General features: G+C 39.4%; 1 protein-coding gene across 1 annotated transcript in view; it reads right to left on the bottom strand.

Annotated features, from left to right (window-relative positions):
- The window catches only part of LOC310730371 (uncharacterized protein), a 39,858-nt gene extending 33,318 nt beyond the window's left edge, over positions 1-6,540 (bottom strand). The window contains exon 1 of the mRNA XM_083549285.1: positions 6,255-6,540. The gene's annotated coding sequence lies outside the window, so the exon portion shown is untranslated. The remainder of the gene's footprint in view (positions 1-6,254) is intronic.
- Between the last annotated feature and the right edge of the window lie 14,775 nt (positions 6,541-21,315).

Below are 21,315 nucleotides of genomic sequence, written 5' to 3'. Positions count from 1 at the left end.
TGGTCTGGGTAGAGGAAGGCAACAGCCATGCCTGAGGTAAACTCCAGACAGAAAGGGCTAAAAAAAAGGGGCATAAAGGTCCCCAACTCTCTATAGAGACGAGATGGCCAGTAGAGATGTCCAGTAGTCTTGACTGTTAAGAATCTCAAGGGCACTTTGGGCAGGGGTTCGAAGTAAGGCTTAGACAAGGCCTCCAGAACAACAGCCAGGTCCCACACAGACACTCTGGATCACACCTGAGGCCTCAGGCCTCGGAAGAAACGTGTCACTACTGGGTTTTTTCATAGCAACTGCTCGTCAAACGGAGCGTAATAAGCCGCAACAGCGGACACGTAAACTGGTGTCCTCTGCACAATGTAGTGAACAGGCACCACTTTGCGGCATACAACCTCCTCGTAGAGGAAGCTCTGAATTGGAGAATTGTCCTATGACCTCGGCCAAAGAACCCTCAGGGGCCACAGCCACAACCTCCACAGCTCGGTGCGGGAGTAAAGCAAAGTACCACCTGCTGAGAGAAGGTCCCTCCTGGAAGGAATCTCCCAGGGAGTGTGTTCAAGAAGGTTTATTATGTCAGCAAACCATGGCCGGCCTGTCCAGCATGGGGCTACCAGGAGGAGACGGACTCCATCCCAGCGAACTCTCTCCAAAACTCCCGGGAGCAGCACTACCGGGAAAAAAATTTTACCCGTGAAACCTTGGCTATGCCTGTACCCAAGAGGGGCTGGGTGAGTAAGGGAGAATCAAAGAAGGCCGTGCCAACGTCTCTTGATTCACAAACAGGTCCACTTGTGCTGTGTAAAATCTTCTCCATAGTTGCTCCACCACCGAGTGGAGCCTCCATTCCCGTCTCCATTTACGTGTTGTCCGTAAGGAGCAGCACATGATGGTAACTTAGGTCCACTCATGACCACCCCTCAACCCTTGAGGGAGGCGTCCGTTGTTAACGTTATGCGACAAAAAGGAGCACCCAACACAGGGCCCTTTAAAAGGGACCTGGGATCTCTCCACATGTCTAAGGCCTGTAAGGCTCACCTCATGACCTTGATTGTGCAGAGTGGGTTGCCCTTTCAGGAGAACCCTCTGTCCCTGAGCCACCACTCTAGTGGACACATAGATATGTGTATAGAAATTACACTTTTCTTGGCGTTCAGTCTTAACCCCAATTCCTTCAAATAGGGGCGAGAACGACATCTCAATGCTGGGTTGCCAAGTGCTCTGATCAAGCAATATCAGCCACCGGTGATATAGTTCAGTTTTGCGGATGCCCCGGAGTCTTAGCGGAGACAGAGCCGGATCCACACACTCTGTGAAGGTGTGGGGTGAGAGTGCTAGGTTGAACGGAAGGACCCGATATTGGTATGCTTCAGCCCCAGAAGCAAACCTTAGAAACTTCCTGTGTGAAGGAAGGATGTATACATGAAAATACACGTCCTTCAGATCCATTGTGACAAACCAGTCCTCAGACTGATTTGGGACATGACCTGTTTGCATCTGTGAGCATCTAGAACCTGAGTTTCATTAAAGAGTCTAAAATGAGACACAGCCCCCATTCTTTTTGGTAACTATGAAGTACCAGCTGTAGAACCCAGACTCTCTGTTGAATAGAAGGACCATCTTGATGGCCTGCTTGCTCAAGAAAGTTTCTACTTCTTGTTCCATAACCAGATCCAAAACGTACATCCAGCTTGCTCAAGTTTCTGCTTATTGGCTGGCCAGGCGATATCCAGCTTGGCAACAGCACAAGTCAATAGCTCCAGCAGCTCCTTGCACTGAACTGGCTATGGGGCTCCACGGAATCGCTAGCGCCCATCCCCCCCCCCTCCTAAAATGATCAGTTTAGTATATACCACAGTCTATAGGTTGCTCATTGTGCCACAGTGAACAAAAGTTTAATTTCTGACTGAAAGCAGGAGCATAAGAGTGTACAAACATGACTATAAAGATAATTAGATTTTGAGCATCAAGATTCTGAAGCTTGTGGCCAGAAAAGTGTACAAAGTATATCAAATGCTTTGTGGTATGTGCTACACACTTGCATTTTTACAAACAAAAGGGCAACACTGTGGCCATTGTATATGTTTGTGGAAGTGTGTGGAAGTGTCTGAAAGTACGAGGTTTTACAGTACTCTGGCTTTCAATATTAGTCCAGCTTACTGTGGAAGGCCACCCAATGTACCCAAACACAAAAATAAACAGTGAAGACACTACAGAGGAGAGACATCAGCACCAGCCTGCCTGTACTATTGTCCACATTCAGACAAAGAGGGGATGTCATTGTTTCTTTTCTAGCTGACCTTCATATTTCCCAGTGGACTCAACCCCCCTGTACCACCATTCATCGGCCCATGGCACCAGACTCTACGGACTCTTCCTCATTCTCGAACAAAAACAAAGGCCCTCTCTTGTAGTCTGGACAGCAACAATGAAAAGTGTTTGGTTGAAGTAGATGCCCAAATATACACAGCAAACAGGGCAGTAAAACGCATAACCATCTCATATATGGTCCTCAAACACCAGTGTTAAAAGGAACTGGAATGTTTGTTTGAATGTCCTCAATGTTCAAACAGTCCATAAAAAAAATTCTCTCATGTTTGTTGTGGTACAAGTAACAAATGCTATCATAGCTGTACTTCCTTCAACATCAATATCCTACATATCACAAATTGATACGATTTGTCTTACCCTAAATTACAGCAGATGTGGACTGTACACTTGTGTTAGCAGATGCCTTATTTATCTACCTAGCAAAAATTTCCGATTCAATTAGTTTTTTTGTGTAATCTTCTCCAACCCATATGTTATGTGAATTATGTGTACAAAACAATTCCATGAAGCTAAAATTGTGTACATTTTTCATGCATTTGGCATGCTCTAAATCAAACATTCTAAAGTTGTGCAAGAATAAACCAGACTTGGCAACTCCCTGAAGAGGCACAGCAGCTGTGTGGGTTAGTAATCTATTGCTTGTGAAAAGTACCTATTGAGGAAATAACACAAATGGATATAGGATCTGCACTATAAGCCTATAAGGCATTCCTGCAGGCAGCGTGTGGCAAGGAAAAGTCTTCTTAATGACATAATGATAAGCGGCTCGGGGCTGAAAATCCATACCTGTCTGTAAGCCATCATAATTTCATGTCAGTGTGTTTGCTGCTCTAGAAAGTGTACAGTTAGGAGAAAGGGTTTGACCAGAAGAGCTGCAACATCCAGACATTTCCAAGGCCCTATAAAAGTGTCATCGTCTGTAGTAAAGAATGAGACTGTAAAAAAATATGTCTGGAGAGCGAATGCTATCAGCTTGAGACTTTCTTACAAGGGAAAATCCCTTTTTGTCTCTGCATGTGACTAATTATAGCTAGTAAGCAATGCCAGAATAAAGTAAATACAGTCTTAAGTGTCTGAATATCAAATAAAAGGTGACAGAGAAGTAAGAACTGTTATCACTTAATCATGGGTGGGTGAATGGTAATCAGTGTCTATATATAAAGAGATTTTTCAAAAGATAAAAGAATTTAGGCGTGGCGCCTGAAAAATGCATGTCTGCAAAAATTGTAAGCCATGGATGATAATTAAAAAGGACAAAACTATAAATGTGGTAATGATTTATGCAAGGGATAGACAGGATGATGTGCTGAAAGGATGTCAGATGCCTGAGAAAGCATCCAGTGATCAGATAATCAGAAAAGGGAGGTGGGCTGGAAGATTCATAGAAGACAGTAACAGTTTATAGAGGCATACAGTGTTATTTCTGAGTCAGCAGGCACCGGACAGTCTTTATGAACCACCTCATGTTTAGAATCGTAAACGCAGCTGTACCGCCACTGCTTCCTTTCAGACTTACTCCCCTCTTTTAACTAAAGCCAACATCTATCTCTTACACAGGCCGCCTGGACTAGACAAGTCTGCCCCAAAAGGGAGATGAGTGTACAACTCTGTGTTTTATGCTTTTGTAAAGGAGAAGCTGATGTGTCGCCATTAAACCATAATCTACCGCTATCTACCATGTCAGTACATTACAGCATCTAGGCAGTATTGTTGCTCTAGTTCATGATGTAATGCAAAACTAGAGGTGGGCAGTGTGAGTATTCATACAACTTGGGACTATAATACTACTTATAACAAATTAGCTGCAATTGTTTTATTGTAGCCTTTGCAGATCATTTTTGGCGTTTGCTCTTCAAAGAACATTGTTCCAGTTTTTTAAATGCCACAAGAGAAGAGACACAGTCTAGAAAGTTGCCAGAGTGTTAATGATATATCATCCTCTTGATACAAAAAGCACAGGATGCACTACAGATGTATATAGTCTGTAGCCATGCTGTGGGATGCTGTGCAGAGAACTGGGAAGATCATCATCATTCCTCTTATTGTGGTTTAGAAAAAAAACAGAGAAATGAAGATTCAGGTTATTCCACTTACATGCTCATGAGGCTGGGTGTTGCTTTCCTGAAAAGAGAAAGGCACAGGCTACTTACAAGAGTCTCTCTACAGCAGAGGTGTCAGGGATGAGTGCTTTCAAAGTAAATGTGTAAAGGTCCAATTCAAGGCCCTAAATATAAACATCTTTGAGTTCAGTTTGCAAATTCCCATTTTTATCCGTGACTCCATTTCTTAAGACCTCACCCTTTCTCCTTAAAGACTCTCAAGTTTGCTATCCACTGAATTGATTTTCCCTGTGATACACACCAATGTTTAAGATAAACAAGTAGCTGGGAAAAGGCAAGGATCTTTTTCAGGGAAAATATTTCTCTGTTTTGCTATGACAGGGATATTAGCAGAAGTGCTAAGCCAGAATTCGTGACTATCATGTTTTGCCAAGTTCTACATATATGTATCCAACAGGTCCACACTGTGTTTACACAGAAAATAACCAGAAGTTGGGTGCTTTTCCAAGAGACAGCATTTGGCAGACAATCTGCTTTGTGTGTTTGCTAAGCTTTAGCACAGGTGCACAAGGAGCAAGCATTTCTCTGACATGAAAATTCATTTCGATAAACCAAGCCATATGTACTCAGAATTCTTTGTCTCAGTGGTAGCCTGGCATGCTTCATGTTTTGTGTACTTTAAGCATTTACAATTTAAAAACTCTCACATAAGTTGTCCACACAGACTTGTACTGCTATTCCAAGAATATATTATATGCATGTAAATAACAACACGTGCAAAGTCGATTCTTTAATTTTTTTCTGATTTTAAAATTCTAATTAATGTCCTTTGCTGGCACAAATCCTGTGCCAGTTCGTGGCATGTAAAAGCAATTGAGCAATAAAACCAATCTGACTCTGATGACTGTCATCCCTGGCAGCTAATAAAGCAATTTTTTTCCAGGCTTGAAAAGATCTGAATATAGAGCAGGCCATGTTTCATTTCTGAGCTCTGAATAGCTGGCATTCCAGTTGCTAAAGAAAATAAAGTCAAGTTGAGCAAGAGGGGCTGGAGAGCAGGACCAGTGCTCCTTGTGTCCACTTTGCATTCATCTACAAGCAGATCTGTTTCTGAGAGCTTTTCAGTAAACCTCCCTGACTCCACAGAAAAAAAAAAAAAGATTCACATCAGACTGAGCTCTACGACAAAGCTAAGAAATCAGACGGATAGGAAAGTGCTTGTGCATATGCATATTGTCTACATACAACCTTAGATTAATGTTAATGAATTAAGTTTCAAGTCAAAGCAGCAGGTTTGTGATTATATGGTACATATAATACAGTTGAACATCAATCTATGATAAAAAAGTCTGATTAATTTCACTTGATATATGTTGAAGCAGTTGTACAGTTCATAACAAATATTTTAAATGATAGAATAGTTACAATAAGCTGCTTGCCTCCATACCATACTATTTAGTAGACTGCAGGATTGCTGATGTGTACAGAAGGTTTTATCCTGAGCTGATAGAACTGCAGATCAGAGCGTGAAAAGCAGAACTGCTTGTCTTTACTGGCTCAAACCGTTTTCATAATTCTGCAATGTAAACGGTTGGACCAAATTGACTGGGGAGTTGATGCATAGCTTATTAAGAGTAGATTCAGTAGCTGAATACATTTAATAGTTAGAACAACCTGATCAAGCAACTCACCCCTAATACAATAAGATCACTAGCTTTTACTGAAACAAAGGGATTTATATCTACTCATAAATGTAAGCACACTAGTTGCTTGATAAGGAATGATGGTTAGATGGCAGGTAGTTTATTTCCCTTGTGCATGTGTATTTAACTGGCACGAAGCCGCTCGCTATTGAAGGTACGGTCTTACCTTCACAGGTGTGCAAATCCGAGTCATCAAAAGTCCCGAAGTTGATTTGAGTCCAAGTTGGGATGTTTAGTTTGCGGGAAACCCTTCGTCGATGTGCTCAGTTTGCCAGTCAGCGCGCATTAGTGGGAATCTGTGCGTACCATTGGCGCAGGAGAGGAGACGAACAGCCGCGCTGTCCGGACAGAGAGGCAGATCCACACTGCTCCGGGTTCCAGCTCCCGTTACTGAACCACTCACTAAACGCCCACTAACACGGTCACACGTCACTCCAGCTGTTATTCTGTCGGTGACGAGGACACGAGAAGCTGGAGGGTAAAGTCTTACCTATAGGCGCATATTTACCTTTTCCCCCTCTGTGCAGTTTTATAGTGAACTATGTGCCGGGTTTGAGGAGTTCAGAGCACCTCTGTACTATTAAAAAGACGAAAGCGCTCTGGAGCCTCTCGAGCTTCCTACAGGAACAACGGTATTACTGGGAGTCAGTGGGAATAAGGTTAAACCGCTGAAACATTCATAAGGACGTAATAATGGGCAGGAACAGCTCTTTTGGGGGGTGGACGGATGCATTATAGGGATCAACAGATCTGATATGATATTGTGATCCCGTGCGTGCACATCTTGCATAAATCAAGGAAGTTGAACTAATGTGCAGGCCATATAATTAGATGGGTTTTTATAATCTGCTGAGGTTTCGCCAGGGGCTGCAACTGTAGCTGTCTGTGGTCCACTGAGCATTTCAGTAATGCATCTGAAACGCAACGTGATGCAAACCAAGCATCGGTGGACGCCAATGCTGTGTGAAAGTACAAATACCATGTTTAAATATGACTCCAGTGAAAGTAAAAGTAATATTTTCTACTTGAGTAAAAACTCAAAAGCACTTCCTTTTTGAGGTGCATCAAATATAAAAGTAGTAATTAGATTAGATTAGATTCAACCTTTTTGTCATTACACATGTACAAGTACAAGGCAACGAAATGCAGTTTGGGTCTAACCAGAAGTGCAATAGCAGCAAGTGCAGGATATACAATGTTTACAAGATGTACATAAATTAAATTAAATCGTATTATAGAACTATAAACAGTAATTTACAGATGTGTATGTACTATGAGCATAATATACAGATGAATATATATATATATATATATATATATATGTATATGTATATGTACCATGAACATAATATACAGATCATATAATCTATGAAAAGGCAATATTTTAAATAGTTCAGTGCAATGCAATTCAGTGTTCCATTCTCCTGCAAATCATAGTTATTTTATTTGTATAGGCGCACAATGAGATTATGTCCTGTGACAGGTTCTCAGTTAACAGATTATGAGAATTCTTCATTTCAAAGTAGTGACGAGCAACATGTGTTTCTGAAATGTGAAAAGTAAAAAGAAAGATATTAGAATTTGTGATGCAAAAATGTCCTAAAATGAAAATTCTCTGGAAAAGTAAATATACTTGAAAATTGTACTTAAGTACAGTGATGAAGTAAGAATTTTTTGTTACTGTTCACTGTGGACCAAAGAGGAAGTTTCTAATGGAGTTACAAAACAGACAAACACAAACAAATTAAAATCAAGGTTTTTATTTATTGGCTTTATTCCCAAGTTCATTATGTGGAAACTGAAGGAGGAAGAGTGTAGTGTGAGGTTCAGGGAAGAGGTCAGACAGGGGCTTGGTGGTGGTGAAGAGGTGCCGGATGATTGGACAACTACTGCAGGAGTGATGAGGGAGGCAGCTAGAAAAGTACTTGGTGTGACATCTGGAAATAAAAAGCAAGACAAGGAGACGTGGTGGTGGAATGAGGAAGTGCAGGAGAGCATTAGGGGAAAGAGGTTGGCAAAACAGAAGTGGGATCGACAGAGTGATGAGAAAAGTAGGCAGGAGTACAAGGAGATGCGGCAGCAGGTTAAAAGGGATGTGGCGAAAGCCAAGGAAAAGGCATATGAGGAACTGTATAAGAGGTTGGACACTAAGGAAGGAGAAAAGGATTTATACCGATTGGCCAAGCAGAGGGACCGAGCTGGGAAGGATGTACTGCAAGTTAGAGCAATAAAGGATGGAGAGGGAAATGTGTTGACTAGTGAGGAGAGTGTGTTGAGAAGATGGAGGGAGTATTTTGAGCAGCTGATGAATGAGGAAAATCAGAGAGAGAGAAGGTTGGAGGATGTGGAGTTGGTGAAGCAGGATGTAGATAGGATTAGTAAGGAGGAAGTGAGAGCAGCGATTAAGAGGATGAAGAATGGAAAGTCGGTTGGACCAGATGACATATTGGTAGAAGCATGGAGATGTTTAGGAGAGATGGCAGTGGAGTTTTTAACCAGATTGTTTAACAGGATTCTGGAAGGGGAGAGGATGCCTGAGGAATGGAGAAGGAGTGTGCTGGTACTGATCTTTAAGCATAAGGGAGATGTGCAGATCTGCAGTAACTACAGGGGAATTAAGTTGATCAGTCACACCATGAAGTTATGGGAAAGAGTAGTGGAAGCCAGGCTGAGAGAAGAGGTGACCATCTGTGAGCAACAGTATGGTTTCATGCCGAGGAAGAGCACCACAGATGCCTTATTTGCTTTGAGGATGTTGATGGAGAAGTATAGAGAAGGACAGAAGGAGCTGCATTGTGTATTTGTGGATTTAGAGAAAGCGTACGACAGGGTGCCGAGAGAGGAGTTGTGGTATTGTATGAGGAAGTCAGGTGTGTCAGAGAAGTATGTGAGGGTGGTGCAGGACATGTATGAGGACAGTGTGACAGCAGTGAAGTGTGCAGTAGGTACGACAGACTGGTTCAGGGTGGAGGTTGGACTGCATCAAGGATCGGCCCTGAGCCCTTTCCTGTTTGCAGTGGTGATGGACAGGTTGACGGACGAGGTCAGACAGGAGTCTCCCTGGACTATGATGTTTGCAGATGATATTGTGATTTGTGGTGAGAGTAGAGAGCAGGTTGAGAAGAGCCTGGAGAGGTGGAGATATGCGCTGGAGAGAAGGGGAATGAAAGTCAGTAGGAGTGAGACAGAGTACATGTGTGTGAATGAGAGGGAGGGCAGTGGAGTGATGCGGTTGCAGGGAGAAGAGGTGGAGAAGGTGGAGGAGTTCAGGTACCTGGGGTCAACAGTGCAAAGTAATGGAGAGTGTGTTAGGGAAGTAAAAAAAAGAGTGCAGGCAGGGTGGAGTGGGGGGGAAGAATGACAGGAGTGATTTGTGATAGAAGAGTATCTGCAAGAATAAAAGGGAAAGTTTATAGGACTGTGGTGGGACCTGCGATGTTGTATGGATTAGAGACAGTGGCATTGAATAAAAGACAGGAGGTGGAGCTGGAGGTAGCAGAGCTGAAGATGTTGAGGTTTTCGTTGGGAGTGATGAGGATGGACAAGATTAGAAATGAGTTTATTAGAGGGACAGCACATGTAGGATGTTTTGGTGACAAGGTGAGGGAGGCGAGATTGAGATGGTTTGGACATGTGCAGAGAAGGGACATGAATTATATTGGTAGAAAAATGCTGAAGATGGAGCCACCAGGTAGGAGGAAAAGAGGAAGGCCAAGGAGGAGGTTCATGGATGTGGTGAGGGAAGACATGCAGGTAGTTGGTGTAAAAGAGGCAGATATAGAGGAGACGGATGATCCGCTGTGGCGACCCCTAATGGGAGCAGCCGAAAGAAGAAGAAGAAGAAGATTCCCAAGTTCATTATGTCTTTGTTTTCCCACACTGACACCAGTTATCTAAGGCAATCATGCTTATCCAGTATCATTAGGCCTCCATAACTCTTTAAACTGCTTACTTGACTATTGATAATAAAAAAATTATTACGCCAATGGGATTGCTGATGGCCAAGAAATGCAATCTGGAATTCTTAGTGCTTCATTTGATGCTTTATATTGGAATATTAAAACCTAACATTTTATTTAATCACTGTGCTGGCAGTCCCTGTGCTATCTTCACATACCAGAGAATAAATTGATTGGTTCAAGTCCATGTAAGTGTCAAACTTTGCTATGGAGACATAAAATTGTAAGCACAGAGAAAATAAAACCACATTTAAATTGGTCAGATTTTACAGTATTTAACTTCTTTGGATGAATTGTAGAAGGATTTAACACATAATTCCTGTGATCATTCAAGTCTCTTTTATGTCTCTGTTATGTTTTATGTTTTATATTTTCAAAAAAATGTTGGTCATATCCATAATGCTGTTAAACCGCTGTGTTTAAAACATGGAAATCGGTACATACATTTTTTATATTTGTCTGCATTGTTCTCAAAAGCTGTAATGACAATGTGTCTAGATCAGTGGTTCTTTACCTTGTTGGAGGTACTGACCCCCACCAGTTTCATATGCGCATCCACCGAACCCTTCATAATTGGAAAAATAAAATATGATTTTTTTCAAATTCAAAACATAGGTTTATATTTTACTGGTGCACAAAATGAACCGTGCATCAACATCACTGTGTTCAAAGAACAAAACCATTAAAACATGAATTTCACACAAAAACAAAAACATAATAATGAATATTTACTTCAAATCAGTGTGACTTCTGCTGTTGCCTTTCAGAGACCAGTTCAGAAATGCACGGCTTCACCTTGGCAAGTTCCACTCTCAAATCATATGAGTCGGGTGTGTGTCTTGACCTCCGCCGAACCCCTGAGACTGACTCACCGAACCCCTGGGGTTCGATCGAACCCAGGTTAAGAACCACTGGTCTAGATTGACTAATTGATCATAAACTTGTCTCAACTGTGAGTCATCCTGTTAGCTATTATGAGGTTTGTTGTCACATTCATAATGTTGGAATTGTCCATAGAGCAATATTAAGGTTATGCATGGAGCTTAGCCGTCTTACCTTTTCCTTGAAACTGGGACTTCATTCAACATCTCATAAAATGCAACAACACTTACTTGTTCTAGGTCTTATGGCATGCGTGTAACATAAAGCACTATAAATTATGTTGAAAATAAGATGTGTTACTGTACAATTATTATAAGCCTATATTTTTAACCTGTCCTAAACACAGACCCCTGCTAGCTGTGAGGCCACAAGCAGCTATTTCATTTGCTTATGAAGCAATAAGTGGCTCAGTGGTCATTTAGCCAAGAAACCACTTTTGTATTTAACTAGTATTAAACATAGCCCAATGAGACATAAATTGTACTTTCCAGCATGGCTAAAGTTTGAATTTATGAGAATATTTACATTATGCAGATTATTTATACATTTACAGTAACATTTAGATGCTTATAACCTTCATTTACATACAAGAGTTATCATACAAAACACAAATTTCTGTGTCTTTTGACCAAGAAAAAACAGGAAAACATTAAGTGTAGTAAGTTAAAATGATTAACTACAAATGAGTTTTGTTAGCCAAAGCATCATGCAGTCATACTAAGCAGTCTCAAAAGCCAAAAAATTGTTTATGAAAATTTGGATCTAGTGAAGGTGATCCAATATTACTTGTTATATTATTACAATAAATACAATATAAGATCTTTAAAAAATATGTCTGGGCATTATTAGTAGTTATTAAAGCTTTTTTATTGGCAGAGCATTATTCTTTTATCTAGAAAAGAAATGTTAACAAATGAAGCGTTATCTGCCAATAGAACAAGACTACTTCAAGCTTGAAATGTGCACAAATGCATGGCTTAAAATGGGGTTGTTCATCTTATGGAATATTACATGAACTGCTATGATGTCACTTTATGCCATGTAGGTGAGAGTAAGTGACATACTATTTTTGAAATGTTACTCAGTAAGGCAGCATCTGGTTTGACTATAACCAGAGTAGGATGACTTCATATTGTGTCACATCTCTGTATGGAACTTCTCTGTAGTTCACACAGGAAAATCCCCAGTGTTGTGTTAACTTGTATTTCACTGGTATTAAATGTAAGCAGTAGCAGTTAACTTCCAGCTCTGAGTCAGAAAATTTCAGACAGTACCAGAACCAAAAAGTAAGATAATGAAATCATCCTGTCTTTAGACCGAACAGATGTTCAGGTACATTAGATGACTAAAGAGATTACTCTTTATGTATCTTTATTTATGACTCTTCATGTTTACAGTAACTAAGGGAAAATTAAGGTATTGTAAACATACGTACAAATAACATTCATACTAAACTTAAAGCCTATAAAATATCTGTGTGCAAAAACATTTCTGAGTCTAAATGCTCTGATCAATAGATTAGATAGATTAATAAATCAGAGCATTTAGAATCAGAAATATTATTTTTGCTCAAAGATATTTTATAGTCTTTTTAAGAAAAAGAAGCACAAATATACACATAAATGGTCATTTTGTCATAGAAGTATCTAGGAGAGTTAAAAAGGTGGTGGGGGTGAAGGACATTCCAGTCACACAGTCAAATTCTACACAAACAAACAGGGGGCCCATTGTTTTTTTTGTTGCACAGGGTCATGGCACAATTGTGAAGAATGCTTACTTTCAGCTGTAGATCAACAGTTTTGACACAAAAAGAGAGAAAAACTTTTACTCCTCATCGCACATTCTGTTAGTGTGATTATCCCCAAAGGCAGCTATTATATAAAGAGGTGACTATTATCAAATAATTTCTCTCTCCGTGAAGTTTCTTGGAATGTGTTTTATGACTTATTTTATAACTGTAGCACAAAGCCTTGCTTTCATTGTTTGGAATCGTTTTTATTTTATTGGAATGACCAGGATGAATCATGCTTAATTTTGATTTATTTAGCTAATTTCAGATTGATAGCTTAGGTATACTTCATCTAATTTCATTTTGTGTCAGGACTCGTAAAAGTAGTCACAGGTCCCTGAAGGCATTCACGGCTATGATGCATACAGTAGACTATAAAGCTGAGGAAACCTCCCTATTGTGCACCAAGCACCAAGATTTAAAATGGGAACTTGGACTGTGTATGTGCAAAGTGTGCACTGGAGAGTTTTTGTTCCAAAAAACAACTCGCAACAGGAGTGTGCAAAAAAAAAAAAATCCTGCATTTCAGCACAAGTAAGACGATGAAGGCCAAACAGGAGTTGTATAGTATTTTCTTCCACACTGATGATGGCCTAAGCAGTTTGGGGTAAGACTGGTAGATAGATTTCAGAGGTCTCCAGCAGGGAAAGCTGGAAAAGTTCCTGAATATTTTACCAGGCATGTATTCTTCATTCTTGGACAGCCATGTAGCTTCTCCTTTTCCAGAGCCGGTTGTGTGAATGAATTGAAATTAGATAAATAAATAAAAACTATAGTTTTGTGAGCTGTTGTACTTATGGAATGGGTAAGTTGTGCAAAATTATTACTGCCAGCTTTGAGGACTGCTGAAATTCTTCTGGAGAAAGCCCATAAATTAGACTTTGTGTTCAGTGACCTAGATATATTGAGACAAGTTGGCCCGGGCTTCACTTTGCACTACCCACATTTCAACAGGCATGAGCTGGAGGCACAGACTTGGGTTGCTCTAATTACAGAAGTCACTGGCTCTAACCTTGAGTTGTTAAAACAGCTTGAGACAGTGGTGACTGGCACCAGCCACCTCACGCCTGCCAACTGCAGTTACCCCCATCTATTCAAATCATGACACGTGACAGCACAAAGATACCAGAGCTCCAAAGTAAAATAACCTTATAGGTTTATTCACACTTAAATATAAGTTAGTAGGACATGAGAATAACTTGACTGCCTCTATTTAAGCTCCAGGTTTCTTTCAGATGACTGGTGGTTCATATTTACAACAAGAGGGATGGAATACACATGTGAAGCCATAGTGAGGCCTCTGAATGTGGAGACCAATTACAAACGTTTGTGGGCATCAGGACCTTGTTGTCAAGAAAGAATTAATTTTGGAAGCTTGAGAAACATATTATCAGACATTGCGCATGTCTATATATTTGGTCTGTAAGGGATTTTTTTTTTTGTGGATGAGCAATGATGCAATAACACAGCTGTACAAGCACACGTTACTCGAAGCTGCACATGGGCCAGAAAGGATCAGAATACATTAGAGAGCATTTTTATATGAGAACCATCTTTCAATGGTTATTTTCAACAAATGTTGTGTCTACTTGCAATTAATAATCGGATTCTTAAAAATACCAAACTTAGAAATACCAAATCACAACGATATGTTAGAATTAAATCAGTTGCATATCAGAATTAATTAAGATTTACCAAAATCTGGCCAACAGGGTGTGTATGAAAAATTGTATTGAGCAGTTTACTGGTTTTGAGAATTTAACTTGAGAATGTGGTAGATTACACAAAGGAAAATAAATTAGTTAGATGAATTACTACCCTCCAGCAATTAAACACTGCTACACCGAACAAGATTTGCAACCATGGAACACAGTATTGCTAGGTTATTTTCTTTCAGTGTTACAATGCTTAACTATACTCATTTAAACCTTAACAATTATAGAAAGCAAATCAGCAACAACAACAAAATACAAACAAGTGACAGAGAAATCAGACAATGAAAGAATAATCAAGAAAAATATTCTTAGAGATGGTGTACCAGGCCTTTAGTTTACATGTTATTTTCTTATTGTTTTTTTTATCTTGTTGTTTTTGCCTTCGGTTTTGTCCTCCGCATTTGCTTAGTTGAATTCAGGTCATTGCTATTGGAGAACATTCCAATCCTTTGCCTAAAGTACATTTTTAAAAGTATGCTTCAGGTCATTGTCCATCTGCAGTGTGATGGACTGTCCAATGAGTTTGGCTTGCATTTGCTTAATCCTGGGGAGATAATAAAACTCTGTACATCCTCCTGCCTTTGCAGCAGTCACAATAATTAAAGGAACCATTACTTTTTTTTTACAACATATGCCCTTACCATAAGATGTGGTGATATTTTTAAGATCACAAGCAATTCCATCCTTCAGTTGTCAATAGGATTTTGTTCCAGAACTGTACAGGCTTTCTCTCAGATTTTTTTTGGTTCGCTTTAATCTAGTCTTCCTGTTGTTGAGGCTTATACTGGTTTACATCTTGTGGTATTTACTCTTGTGAAGACTTCTCTTGACTTTGACACAGAAATACCTACCTCCTGCAGAGTGTGCTTGATTTAGCCAAGTGTTATGAAGAGATTTGTCTTTACCAGATAAAGAATTCCTCTACGTTTCACCATAATTGTTTTCTCTGGTCTTTCAGGCCTGTTGGTGTTCCTGAGATCACAAGAGCATTCTTTTTTCTAAGAATGTACCAAATAGTTGACACTTAATACTATCTCACTTATAAGTGTGTTTTGATGGGTTGTTTATCTGTATTACAACATTAACATTATGTAATGTTAGTCAACGTTGTAATTTCACATAGTTTACTGATCTGCTGTGGTAAACATCTTGAATATCAATAACGTTGTCAATGCCCAAGGATTTATGGACCTGCCTATACATAGAGTACACTGTTTGAAGAAAAAAAATGCCATATTGAAAATACAAACCTAAACTACTGTAGCTTTCAATAAGATGGTAAATAAACATTCATCTTGATTCACTATTGATTGCAAATTACATAAAACTTGCAGTGCAACAAAATGTTGTTATATATTCACCTTCAATGCAATGCTAGTTACTTGATAGGTCATGCAAGTAAAAATCTATACAAACTAGTGTTCCAGCGTAGAATTTAGGTCAGACTTTACACTCTGATCTATGACTACAGAGGAAGGGGCCTTTTATTTTTTAGCCATGTCAAGGACTGTGATACATGATGGGTAAGCATACAGTAATTCATTGACTTTGCGTTCAGTGACCAATTGGCCGGCAGGAAACGAGCCTTAGGGAAGTAAACAGAAAGTTTGCATCCTGTCTCTGTCCATCTTGCACATAGCTTGTGGGACCATTTGCTGTCTGTGACTTTGCAGTTGATCCTAATGGAGTCTAGTGCTTGGTAAAATGCAGTGCCAGGCCCTCCACCTGTTCCTGTGGCAGCAGAGAAATAGGGCAGAGTTTTTCAGGATGGAATCTGTTGCCACAGCTGGTGGCAGCAGCTTTGATTTGGGTCCACTTGGTTTCTGTGCTTGTAAATGGATGCCTGGAATATTTGAGCAGTTATGGAGAAGAAAAGAGCCAGACAAATGCACACAAGTCTTTTATACAAAGTCTTTTACACAAAGAAGAAGGGTGGTTGTGTTATACTAGCACAATTTTAGCCCAAACGGTTTTCCAGAAATAAAGACACTGCTGACTTTCAGAGGCAGAAAGACGATTACACTTTGCTGGTATAAACAACTATACATTTAAATGAAATTTATGACTCATTACTCAAAACCATAGTTTTTTTGCTTATTAAATTTTTATGTAGACCATTCACACATGTCACAATACATAACATGACAAAACATTTGCGGATCAAATATATATATAAAAAAAAAATCTTTTCATTTCATTCACTTGCTTTTCAAGGTTCTTAAATGGAAAAGTAGAATCAACTAAATGTCTAACACTAAAAAGTGTTTAAATGGATTTATTCATGGAAAGTTGCTGACCAATAGTTGTATAAATATTATCATTACCATCATTATATACAGTCTACTTCTATGTGTTTCCACTTTAGAGATAGATGTTTATTTAATCAGTAGAAATGTTATTAGCGAACGAAATATTTTATGAGACATATCTGACAAGCTCCTATCTGCTATCCTCTGACATGGGCAAGATTTGAAGAAAAGTGGAGTAATGATACTTATATAATTAATCTATAATCTATAATAACCTATAATACATAATCTATAATGTAATGCACAGGACTTAATAAATATTAGATGGAGTTCACAGAATAACCCTTTGTTTTTTCATCATTTACTGTTGTTAAGTGTAGAGAGTGCACAAGGATCCTATTTTTACTTATCTCTTTGATTGTTCTCAAAGTTGTAGCATGCACATTCTTGCTTTCTCTTTTCTTTCACTTTTCCTGGCTTCCACCTTGTGTTGCAAAAAAGGTCAAAAAATCATAATTGATAACATATTTCTTTTAAACTCTTCCTCTCTTTCTCTCTTTCGCTCTCTCTCACACACACAAAAACCCTTACAGCATGTGTTTAATTTTGTAGCCACTAATCAAACACAGCAGGGGTCGAAGACTGTGTAAAAATCTGACATTCCCTAAATCTTTATCACCCCACTTCCTGGAAGGCATAATGAGTAAGTGGGAAAGTAGTAAGTCTCGCCATTTTTCTTTCTAGTTAATATATCCAATCTCGAAAATCCCACAAAAGAGTATATGTTAGGGTAATCTGATTTTGTGTGCTGCACATTACAGGTTTGTAGCCTGTGATAAAGTTGTCTGCTTTAAAGTACATTTATGCCAACAGTGTTGGCAACAGTGAGTGTTGGACATGGAAATAAATTAAACATATAGAGTGGGTTACATGTATATGTTATGTTATTGTGATACCAAACATTTCTTACTGATTTGTAACCAAATCTCACTGATACTGATATGGCCCAGTTGAACCACAATCACCAAAAATGGTAATAAGAGTTGAAACAATTAAAAGCCAAACAAAAGCATTCCATCTGGGTCTATTTGGGCCATGTGGTATGTTTTCTATGTTATACAAGGCTTCCAAATGAAATAAAAAAAGCACCCTGATTGTCCCGGTGTCCTGTGTTTTGTTTTTGGCACTGTGCGTTATTATTTTACACCATAGCATTTCACCCTAAAGCTAAAACAGCAACAAAAAAGGCATGGCCACCTAGACACAGGTATGCACAGGGAATTCTTGCCAGAACTTATAATCAGTGCTGGTAAATTACAGAGCACCTTTAGCCTCAGAGCTGCACAAATCTGAAGTCACGATATGCTGAACGCAGAACAGTTGTTAATGGTGCTTATCTGATCTCAGCCTGCTGTTATGTAACAAATCAATTCACAGCCCACTTAGGAATGAAAAATTAGAGAACATGGCTCTATTCTTTTTTTTTTTTTTTTTTTTTGCGCAGTTGACGTACAACTGCCCTTTTTTTTGTTTTCCCGACCGATTCCAAATGCTATTTACATTTTTGAATCCCCACCAAACATTCTTTCCTTCTGATTCTATCTTGCAAAAATACAATGGGGCATTATTTTTTATGGGTGAGTAGGGAGGCAAAGGAGAGAGGGATTGGAATGAGGGAAGGAGGATAAAGAGAAAAGAAATGGGAAGATGAACTGAAAAAAAATCTCCATGACCTCATATCTGACATCAAAAATGTAGCCACTCCTTGTCAACAAAGATCTGCTCGTTTAAAAATGGCATCTTTCCTGTGTCATAAATACAGCTGAAATACAGCTCGTAAAGTTTGCCACACACGTGCTTGGCTTACCTAAAGGTTATCACCCACAATTCACCTGGCTGACATCCTGGGCTCAAGATGCGCCAGAGAAAATATGCCTGTGGTCTGAAAGCATTTAGCATACACTTAATTTTATAGCTAATTTCATTTTATTTTAATAAGTTAATTATTCTCATTATTCTCTGACAAATTGTTTACAAGGTATCCTTGTGTAAATGTGAATTCATCTATTTTCCAAACCAATATTCTGCATTCAATTTATTGGACCTACTTGAAACTGAAATATGACATGTGGCCAGAGCTCAGCTTTCAATTCAGAGGGACTTCAGAAGTCCTGATCCTTTATATTTAAATATTTTAAATCAGATTTGTGTTCTGACTAGAAATATAAACTCTATAAAAATATGAATCTTGACTCATAAAAAGTATTTGTCTTCAAGATAAATACAAAGTAGTTTGTTTATATGTAACTGATGAAGAGAGTGAGGCAGTCAGCATCAGAAAAAAGAAAATGGAAAGTCTAGCCACCTAACATACTCCTGTTATCTGAACTATTTTTCCACTTCATGGCATTTTTCTATCCTTTGAAATTGCTTTTAATAAGCATGCACACAGTGACCCTGTGGTCTGTGCAGTCTTACTTTCTTTTGCCTTTTTCAGTGCAGACTGTCCTTCCAAAATGCCACCAGACTTCCCATTTATAGGCACAGAGACGTTTGATGGAGGAATGGAATAAAAACGTCAGGACAGGGAGTCAGGAAAGAGGAAAGAAGGAGGTCGGTCAGTGTCGTGGGAACCGCTAGCGGAGTCTGGATTGCAAATGCTTTGCCCTCCAGAGGATTCACAACTGCTTTCAATTTTAGATGGGGTCACTCAAATTACAGTCCCCCTTCCGCCAAGATCCCTGCCTCCCACCATCCCAGACCTGCAACTTCATCCACGCTCTGAGAGACAAAGCCATGACATCATCCTGGTCTTGGGAGGAGCATGTCTCATTTGGCAATTCAACCCCTGTGCGGTTTTCCAGCTTTATCTCTCTTTCTACATCTCTCATTTGACACAAACTATCTTCAATATTTTTTTTCTATGCCCCATCATCAACCCCAGTGTCCTTCTCTTTTTCTGTACTTTAATCTACTGGCTTCTGCTCTGGATCAGCTGGGCTGGGTGATCTGTCTGTCCTCGAAATGCTAAAGATGTGCTGACAAGGCTGAGAGGGCCAGAGGGCTGCAGGGTGAGATGGCTGACAGAGGGACTTTTCAGGGGAAACAGTGCCTCAGGGGAACATAAACACTCACAAAACAACAATACAGCTATTATCTGTAAAAGGAAATGTGATGTCTACTGTTGACCAACACATACACATGCTCTTACTGGGATGAGCAAAGAGACAGCAAATCCCTTACTCCAGCAAAATTGCCAATGCTCATCTAAACAAATACTCAAGGCTTAAAACTGACTAAAATAAAAGCCTAATTAAGAAACACAAAAGACAAATAAATCACACAGCCTACATTTGATATATAATAAGATGCTATAATAGTATGTAAAACAATTTTATTTGGATTGCTGAAGCTAAATGTGTCACCTTTACCAAAAAAAATGTGAGCAAACTTGTTTAAAATGTAGCCGCTGTATATCTCTAATTTTAAAAACTGTACAGTAACAAAGTACATTTGTACTCCATTACGTTCAATCTCAATATAATGTCTAGGATTTTACACACAACTTTTACTATATATATTAAGCTATAAATATTTACGTGAACTATTCCCTATGAAGTTTCAAATTCTCACAAGTTTATAAGTGAGTGTGTGTGTGTGTGTGTGTGTGTGTGTGTGTGTGTGTGTGTGTGTGTGTGTGTGTGTGTGTGTGTGTGTGTGTGTGTGTGTGTGCGTGTGTGTGTGTTTGAGGGCACGAGGGCATGACATACTCATGTACATGGAATGCCAAGAATCTTTGCAGTTAAAGAGGCAGCTGGTATGGAAGCTAATGCTAAGAATCCACAATTACACTAATGTAGGATGAAAAACAGATGACCATGGGCTATGGCAACATGTTAGGGTTACCATGGTCAGGGTGAACATTCCATACACACATACATAAACACGTGCAGTCTACTAGCAGTCAGCACTACGGAAACCTGTGACTTCTTTGTAAACACCATGTTTCTAACGCCGTCCTTGAAACACAAACAATGAGCTCTTGGTTAAACTTATGTCAAATCTTTCACTGAAAATATTAAGGACAGCTTGGGGAGGATTTGACATTTGTCACAAAATCCTTCATTCCAATAAATTACCCTAACTTCACACTCCTCTATCTGGACCCACACCTTAAAGTTGAGCTTTAGTGGGTGTATCATTTTGATAAGAGTCTAAAAAGTGAAGTGCATTGCACTTGGAAAGGTTGGTTGGTTGGCCATGACAAGAAAATGAGCTAATGGCTCAGTCTTTATGACCTAATTTCAGCTGCCTCAGCTTGCAGAGACAATGGCACAAATCCAGTACACTGTGCAGTTCACCGTGTCATCCTCCCAAACACACACACATAATCTCTTACACTTTTGTTTTTAATATATATAAATCGAGTTCTGGGTAAACCTGATTAATTGTTTAAGTTCTAAAGAAATTTAGCAACAGCGCCTGTTCCACACATGACTTATTCACTATATGCTCGGTTCCTGTCTGCATTTATGAGCTGCTTAAAAAAGAGTCCAGCTGTGTATAATTTTTAAGCAGGAAGGGACTCGTCATCTCAAGGAACCTGCTGGTGTCAATTCCCGACATCTTTTAA

The sequence above is a fragment of the Silurus aristotelis genome (assembly GCF_946808225.1).
Source record: "Silurus aristotelis genome assembly, chromosome: 8".
Classification (NCBI taxonomy): domain Eukaryota; kingdom Metazoa; phylum Chordata; class Actinopteri; order Siluriformes; family Siluridae; genus Silurus; species Silurus aristotelis.
This window is presented reverse-complemented; position numbering and strand designations above follow the sequence as displayed.